We start from the raw sequence: 8237 nt of genomic DNA on the forward strand, positions 1-8237 counted from the left end.
GCGGCGCCCAGGGCCCCGCTGAGCGGCCCCATGGAGACCCCGCACCCGCGTTAACCGCGCAGTGACAAACCCGCCTGCGGAAAATAGAATAAAAGTTTCCTAAAAGATTAATTAGCATTAAAGTCTTTATTTTCCCCCCCTCTCTCTCTTTTTTTTTTTTTTTTTTTTTAAATAGGGCTGCATAAAACTTTAATTCGGATGGATTAGTGGCCCGAGCTGTTTACACAACCGCAGCGCACTGAGAGCGGTGGCGCATCTTGGCGCAGCGCGTGTGCGGGAGCAGGCCGAGCGGCCGCCAACGCGGCAGGGCACCAGCGTGCCCATTAAGCTCCTTAACGAGGGGGGGAAAGGAGAAAATACCGTTTGGAGCCGAGTGCGGGCTCCTCGTGTTGCTCACGTGTGTGGGTGTGCGTAGGGGTAGGGGCGGTGGGTGTTACGCAAGGTGTAAATGCTCTCTCCGTGACCCGTCTTAAGTAGCTTCCCTTTTTCCCTTCTTATCCGTAGGTAAATGTGTGGTTCTTGGGGCTCTCGATTGACACAAAAATAAGTCTTCAGTCAAACACCATCTTGGCACCACACTTGCCTTCGGAGAGGGGATCCCTTCCCGCCCCCCTGTAAGATATGGTCCCTTTTAGGCCTTTTTGACAAGTAATTCCTGTATAATTCAATTGAAACGCATAAAGGCACAAATCTAAGCCAGAACAGGAACTGCTGCCTCCCTGCCTGCATCCAAATTTCTTGATACAAGCATAGCCTTAGTCCATTTGCCTTTTGGTTTTAGCTAGGGTTCATCTTTATTAAACATGGTCCTTATTGTGCACCTAATTTAGTACTCAATTTGCTTTAGACTAGCCACATATGCCCATTCTCCCCTCCCCCCCCAGTTTTTTTGAGTTCAATATGCAGGATTCTGGAGCAACATCAGCTGCCGACGTCCTCTGTTAAATGCTGCCTAGGCAGTAATTGATGTCATATGGGCACGGAGTTAGTCATTTTGGCTCCCTCCAAAACCCCAGCGAGTATTTATGTGGCAGGTCTAAAGAGAAAGCGGTGCTTTAAAACCTGTGGCAGGAGGGCAGAGCCATACTTGGAGCTATTTAATTACTGATTAAGTTATTTTACTTTCTTGCTACCCGCAGGAGAGCTTGGGGGAGAAAACCCTGCTGGCAGATTTCTGCTGAGTCACTCGGCTGGCTTATCGAAAGCCTCTCACCGCGCGGCAACGCGACGTGCGCCCTTCGGGATCAAATCCCCCTTTGTTCCCATGCTCAGGACCTAAATTCCCCTTTTCGTGAGAGAAATAAAATACAGGAAAATGTGGGACACTTGGGGTTTGTCTATGCTAAAAAAAAGGGCACCCATTTAAATCAGTTTCCACTCATTCTTCATAAGGTGCTATGTAACACTAGCACAAATGCACTTGTCTTTATTTAACCCTTTATATGATTCTTTCCCTTCAGGGATCATATGGATGGGACAGACCTGGGAATCCTGCTGGAGGAAGCCGGATCCTGCAGACAAATCGCAGGTTGTCACGAGCATCCCCGTAGCTGCCGTGTGACATTTCAAATCAAAGCTTCTGATCTCAGGAATGCCAATAGTGGCTTTGTTGTTATTTGCTTCTTGCTTTCTATTTGTTTTTGTTTCCCTAAAAGCCAACCAGGTTCTCTCTGGCAGGAATTTCAGAAACAGCTGGTCCAGGACCATATGCCCTCCTGGCACCACTCTCAGCTTATTTCCCACTTGTCCTCCTGGTCAATCAGAGCTGCTCCATGTGCTGAAGGACAGCTGGTCCCTTGGCATGTGAAGCAGCTAATGAACTTTTCCTCCCCAAAAGCCGAGGGATAGAGCTTGATAACTTACAACATCAGCTTTTCCTTTCTCGGCTCTTCATCTGCTTCCAAAGATGGGAGTCCTGTCTGGGAGCCTTATTTGTTGTCCCTCTGCCGATCTGCACATGGAGAGAGCAACTACCTGGGCATGCTTTGTAGGGAGCAGTGTTTATTAAGGAAATCAAGATTAAATTATATATGTTATAGAGAATATTAAAGCAAATTTGAGTGACTGATGGATTTGTGGGTTTAGCTGTTGCCAACATCACCAAGTGCCAGGGTTTCCCTTTTTCATTCTGACCCCTGCTGGAAAGGGTCTCAAATGATTTCCATGTTCATTGTCATGCAAGGAATTTTGTCATAAAATGATTTTTGTTATGCAATATTTTTCTATTAAGAAGCATACGGAAGAAGGAAGGCTAACATGCATAGCATTTCAGCATTACATATTCATGGCTTGTAAGCATTTTACTGCCAGCCATACATCTCACTTCCTAGAAATTGGTCGGTGTATAATATTGCCTAAAATTTCCTGGTATGTGCAACAAAAAGCTGATTTTCCCTGAGCAGGTGTTTTATATCGGTTAACTTTGAAATTCATGTTAACCAATGATTAGACAGCCCACTGTTGTTCACACTTCATAAACTGTTCACATAAAATGCTTGATGGAAACAATCAGCCCATTCAGCATTTTAGAAATGAAGATGAGATGCGAGAATAAATGTGGTTTAAGAACGGGAAAGATCATCTAAATGTGCAGAATCTAAATCCATATATATACATTAATTCATGGATATTTTTAAAATCCAGGAAAAGTCCTTAATGTAATAAGGTGGCGCCTCAACCAATACCCTATATATTTTATTGGCCATCATCACCTACAGCTTCAGAAGTATGTAATTATCTTTTTGAAACTACTTGGCTTAATTGCATGCAGGCTTGCATAACCCTTTTACTTCTTTTTACAGCGGATTTCAGGTTTTGAGCTAGACCTCATGCAAAACATTCACACCTCCCAGAAGTAATAACTAGGTTCAAATGACACATTCAAAAGGCATTCCTCACTCCTAGATCAAGTTTCAGATTCCTTTTTACTGATCCCTCTTTCCTAATAATATCACTGCACAGTGAAAAAGCCAGCTGTAGGGACCCACTGCCTCGGAGGGCCTCTGTGCAGCCAGCAGAGAAGACCACATCTACAACAGGGAATGAAAAGCAGCTTTACATTTTGGTAGGATCTGCCTCAGGCCTCAGTGAGACTTTTTTTCTCTTTCAGACTTTGCTAGGACAGGTTTCCAAGTCATTAATAGGAAAGTAGAATCATGGTGAGTTTGGAAAACCTAAAGTCACCTGAAAAATCAGTTGCATAATTGAAAGCCATATTTTTTTCTTTCCATTCAAGATGATCTTGCCAACTGAACCTCAAGACACGTATTACTGTTGTCTTTGAACAAAATTTCAGATTAGGGACTGACTGCTGTTCTATAATAAGAAGGTTTTGGTATTTCTTGGAGCCTTTATTTTTTTTTAACTTAATGTGCTTAAATGTACTCTTGCCCTTTTCCCCCTTGCACTACTAACAGTTGGGAAACCGTAGTAATACCTTGAGAAACCTTTGGGAAGTCCAAAACAATGCACTCACAGGCTGTGTCGCAACACACTGCTATGAATAAAGCACCCAAAGTCGACCTTAAGAAATACTCAGATGAGATAGGAGGAACTTCAATTATTGCTTACAACACCCTGGACAAGCAGCCAAGTAGTACAAAAGATAAAGAAAATGAAAGCTTTATACTGCATAATGAATGTAAAAGTCCAAATACAGAGATCTAAACATTTGTAACAATAAACCAAGGAACAGCTTTTATTAGTAATGTAACGAACAACTACAGAATCTACAATGTTATAAAAAGGAAATGATTTCCACAGGTGGTGAAATATAAAGCAAGTGTTACCTCTGACTGCATTTTAAGGATAATTAGTCACCAAAAATATACTAATGTCTCAAAATCTAATCATTTTACATGTAATGCCTATATAGAAGAATTTGATATCATAATGGGGAACTGGTTTAATTGCATTATATTTGTTGCTACATCAGCTATTGTCGAGCCATTAAGTTAATTACATGTTAAGCTTTAAATGAGATGAAGCACTTTATGACATCTGTTTTTTTTTTTTTTTTTTTGCTTTGTTTTCCTGTTTATTTGCCTATTTACTACAGCGTTCGAGAATTGCCATGTAGGAAATGTCTGTATTTTTTGCTGTATTGCAAATAGTTCATGAATACAATTAACCATCCTTGAGTAGCCTGCAGCTCTGCATTCAATTCTTGCCTTACTCATCAGAAATATAATTATTATTCCACAGAAATTCCACCAACCCCTTTTTCGGTTATTAGCCATATTCTCAGTCAGTGAAAATACTGAAAACGGAACTTAGCATATTAAACCAGCTGACAATCTGGCTACGGATTTTGGAATGGCTGTGTTGGGACAGTCATTCCATTTTTATTAATGTTTTATATGAAATAAAAACTGAAAAAAATGACACAAAGCAAAATGTATTGAGTTCTTAAAGTAATTGAGTTTAAAGTATCATTCTTTTCATCTATTGCATCAGCAGCTTCTCAACATGAGTTTCTGTTGCAGACCCCAGTATAAAAGAAAAGATCTTTTGTATCTTAATGACTTATTGTCCTGGCATTTTGACATTATGTTTTGGCTGATCAAAAAAAGCTTTTTATCTGATCCTGTGCTAAAGAACTGCAAAACAAAAATAATACATGTTTGCAGCCTTTTCACTAGGAAAAAAATGTCTTGAAAGCTGTGGCAGATAAGGAAATCACTATGCATGATTTATAGGCTCTAATAAGCTGATGTTTATATATGTTTGTATATCTTTTCGTGTGAACCAACTATGTTTATTGGTTTGGAAGCAGCAAGGAGATTGGTCACCTTCAGGAGGATACCCAGCAAAAAAACTAACCTCCTGCATGCTGAAGAACCATTAAGAGAGACTGATTGACATTAGCACCAGAAGTCCTTCCAGAGCTCCTACAGGATAGGAAAAAGGCCAAGTTTCACAAAAGCAATATTCCAAAAGCAGTATTGAATCCCAACAATAGAATTTACTGTTTTGATCTTGAGGGAAAAATCACTTTGAAATACGCTGAAGTCTGATACCTGAATTTCCAAAACTGTAACCGCACAAGCAGAGTTTTCCAGTGTAGGTGATTGACTGCAAGGTTGGTAGGATGAAACAGAGAGAGCTGAGCAGCACAAGAGGAAAAGGAGGAAAAGGAGGATATATTTTCTATCAAAATTAACTTGTATTTCAATACGTTACAACTATGTTGATACCCTCTTCAAAATGTCCTTTGTGATATTTTGCCTTGTAATTCCAACTGAACTGTATTTAGGCAGTCATTTGAAGAGTTACCCACTGGAACTTGTTGAAAAGAACTAAATTGTTTGACTTTCCGAAGGCAATTTAGATTCTGTGTTTGTATTACAAGAGTATTTTCTGTCAAGAGAGCTATTTCTATTGAGATGAAGACTACTTGGTTTCTCATTTCATTAGGATTTAATATTGTAGATTGATGTATTTTTGTCTTTGATACTACTTCAATATCAAATCCCAAGAGATGAAAAAGCAGGTATAGCTTTTGCTTTAACTGGCTGAATGAAAATAGCTGTCTTGATATTAAAAAAGCGCACATGTTTACAGATGAAGAGGTCATTAGATAGAGGAATAGATAAATGTCTAGATCCCACAGTGCTTCCAAAATTAGGGGTAACTGTGGTCTTTTCCTATAACAATTTTTTTTCCTCTGAGACTAATTGTAGGCCAATAGAGCTAAATTATGAATGTGCCGTGATCAGATATCATGAGAGTGCACAGACCAAGCTCCAGCAGCGGATGTGTATCAAAGGAGAATATTAGATGTCAGATTGGAGGCACAGCTGCATATCACAGATAAAAATATAATCCTACAAGATACCTCGCTTAGGATATTTTGTTAAAGACGTATAATGAATTCAATAGCATGAAATAAGGAAATAAATAGCTTATTTTTCAGAACAAAGAAGCAAAGATTTTTTTTTTTCCTGAATGTCAATGTCCCTATTCATTGTGGTGAGTTAGAGTTAGCAGCCAAGGGCATCACTTTCTGACTTGTTGCAGTATTTTGATTTAACAGATTCTTCGTCCTGAGAACACACCTTTGCAAATACCTTTGGAAAGTTGCTCAGGTGGGAAATGAAATCCTTAAGAAACAAGCTGAAAGTAGCTGTTGGGCATAAAATTGTTTACCATATCTGGAACTGAAGCCACTTCTGGCTTGAAGTGAAGCCAAGCGCTCTCCAAATACATTATTTGGCAAAGTTTCTTCCACAGTCAACAAAAAACATAAGCCCTCTAAAAAGTGGTTCACCTCGTTGTCCCAGCTGCTGAGGCTCACAGATGGTTGAGGCTCCTGCGTGCTAAAATGGGATAGAGATAGGGGCAGATAGGCTAGAGATAGAGGCAATGGTGTAGAGATATTCCCTGGAAAACAGTATTGAGAATCACCTGAACAGTCACTGGGTCTTGCCAGCAATGTCTCTGGCCACCAAGATGTTTTTACTAGTGAATAGGGGCCCTGAGGTGCAGAGATCCAGAACTCTTCACATTCACGTGGCAACACGTTTTCCTCTCCCCACATCCAAAAAACCGATTGTGGCTACGTCCGCGCTTCCTATCAAAGGGGTTTTCTGAGCACATGGTCTCTCTGCACGATGCCAGACAGTGTTTATTGGCAAAGGCTGGCTAAGTAGTTAAGTACTAAGTCATCCTGTGCCTTGTCCGTACCCTGCCCTTGTTTTATTCACCACTGTCAACAAGCTCAGATCCAATGTTGTGTCTCTGAGCTGGCAGCAACCAGTGGAGGATACAGCCGTGACACCACTTGGCACATTGAGCTATCGATGAGCACATTTGCCTTGGAAGGCAGAGACGTCTGTTCTGGGACCTTCACAGTCTTGTGTAAGTTGAACCCACTGACTAATTTTCCAAGGGAATGAGCAAATCACAGAATAGCCCAAGACACAGGCTACTCTCCATCCTTGTTACAACCAGGTCAAGGAGGTGACCAGCAAGAACATAAAGAAAACAGATCCATAGTGTCCATCTTGTTGCTGAAATGCGGAGTCCTTTTTAAAGAAAGGTCTTGGAGTTCAGCCTCATTTCCAGTCCTATGTATGTGGTTTATCCAACTCTTTAATGCAAATTATAAATGCTGTCTGTCCCTATCTCACGAGTGAGTTACTGAGGGGAGCAGGAAGGATGATACAGTCTTCATCCTAGGTTATTTCATAGGGCTGCTAGTTAGGCCAGTCTTCTGGAAGGGCTCTCCAGAGGTGGATGGAATACAAGTGCTAATGTCAAAGAGGAGGGCCAAAATGCAGTTGGGATAAATTCAGCGCTATTCATGGTTGATAAGTGGGGGAACGGGATCTCCAGGGATGAATTTAGACACTTCTTTCTTAATTATAAGCTTTGGAGTTTAGTTTGGGACACTTTTAAGTATATATGAAAGCCTTTGTAGAAAAACCTGCAAGCCAGCATAGGAACTCTAGTAAATTTTAAGCTTTTCCAGGGACAGGCAGCGTGCCATGAATAGCTCTTCTGAGCTATAAGTTATCATGGAGACTAGAGCTACTATAGCTGATAGGAAGACTAACGGGCAGAGAAAATGCATGATTTGCTCTCTCTTATTAAAGATTTGTGCACTTGGAGAAATACAGAAGGCAGCTCCCCTGCATATAGTCACTCAGCTTCTAAACGAGGAGGTAAATTCCCATATTTTGCACTCAACCCCACAAAATACTTGATGCATTTTCTGTGCTTCTGTGCTACTTTTGCCTGTGGATGAGGTTGACTATTTATATTATACTCATCTTCAAGTTACTTGTTTTATAGATTTACCAATGTGTGTTCGTGCGTGCAGTGAGAGGAAGGCATTTTGCTGCAATGTCTTTCAATAACCTCATCACCGCCTGTCATTATTTGTGACAAACAGAGTTTTGAAAACTGTTATGTGAGCTAATGGCAGAGAGAAGTACCCTGAAAGTACTACCCTGTTTGTTTTGCAAAGAAAACTTCAGCAAAAGCTCTGCTGAAATTTAATAACTGCCTGATTTCACTGGTATCAGTGTTCTTCTCCTAAGTGAGTGACAAGTGCTTTCTATTTTCTCATAATCTTTCTCAGTTTTTGAGAGCAAGATAGTTTGTGTCAACTATCCTGTTTGCTACATGAAAAAAATAACAAACTTCAGTGATTTCTTGCTTTTTTATACACATATATATAGAGAGAGAGGGAGAGAGATGCAGAGGTCATTTTAACAGCACATATTTTTCTGGCT

This window comes from Nothoprocta perdicaria, unplaced genomic scaffold (genome assembly GCF_003342845.1).
Source record: "Nothoprocta perdicaria isolate Ctin4 unplaced genomic scaffold, notPer1 scaffold_14, whole genome shotgun sequence".
Lineage (NCBI taxonomy): Eukaryota > Metazoa > Chordata > Aves > Tinamiformes > Tinamidae > Nothoprocta > Nothoprocta perdicaria.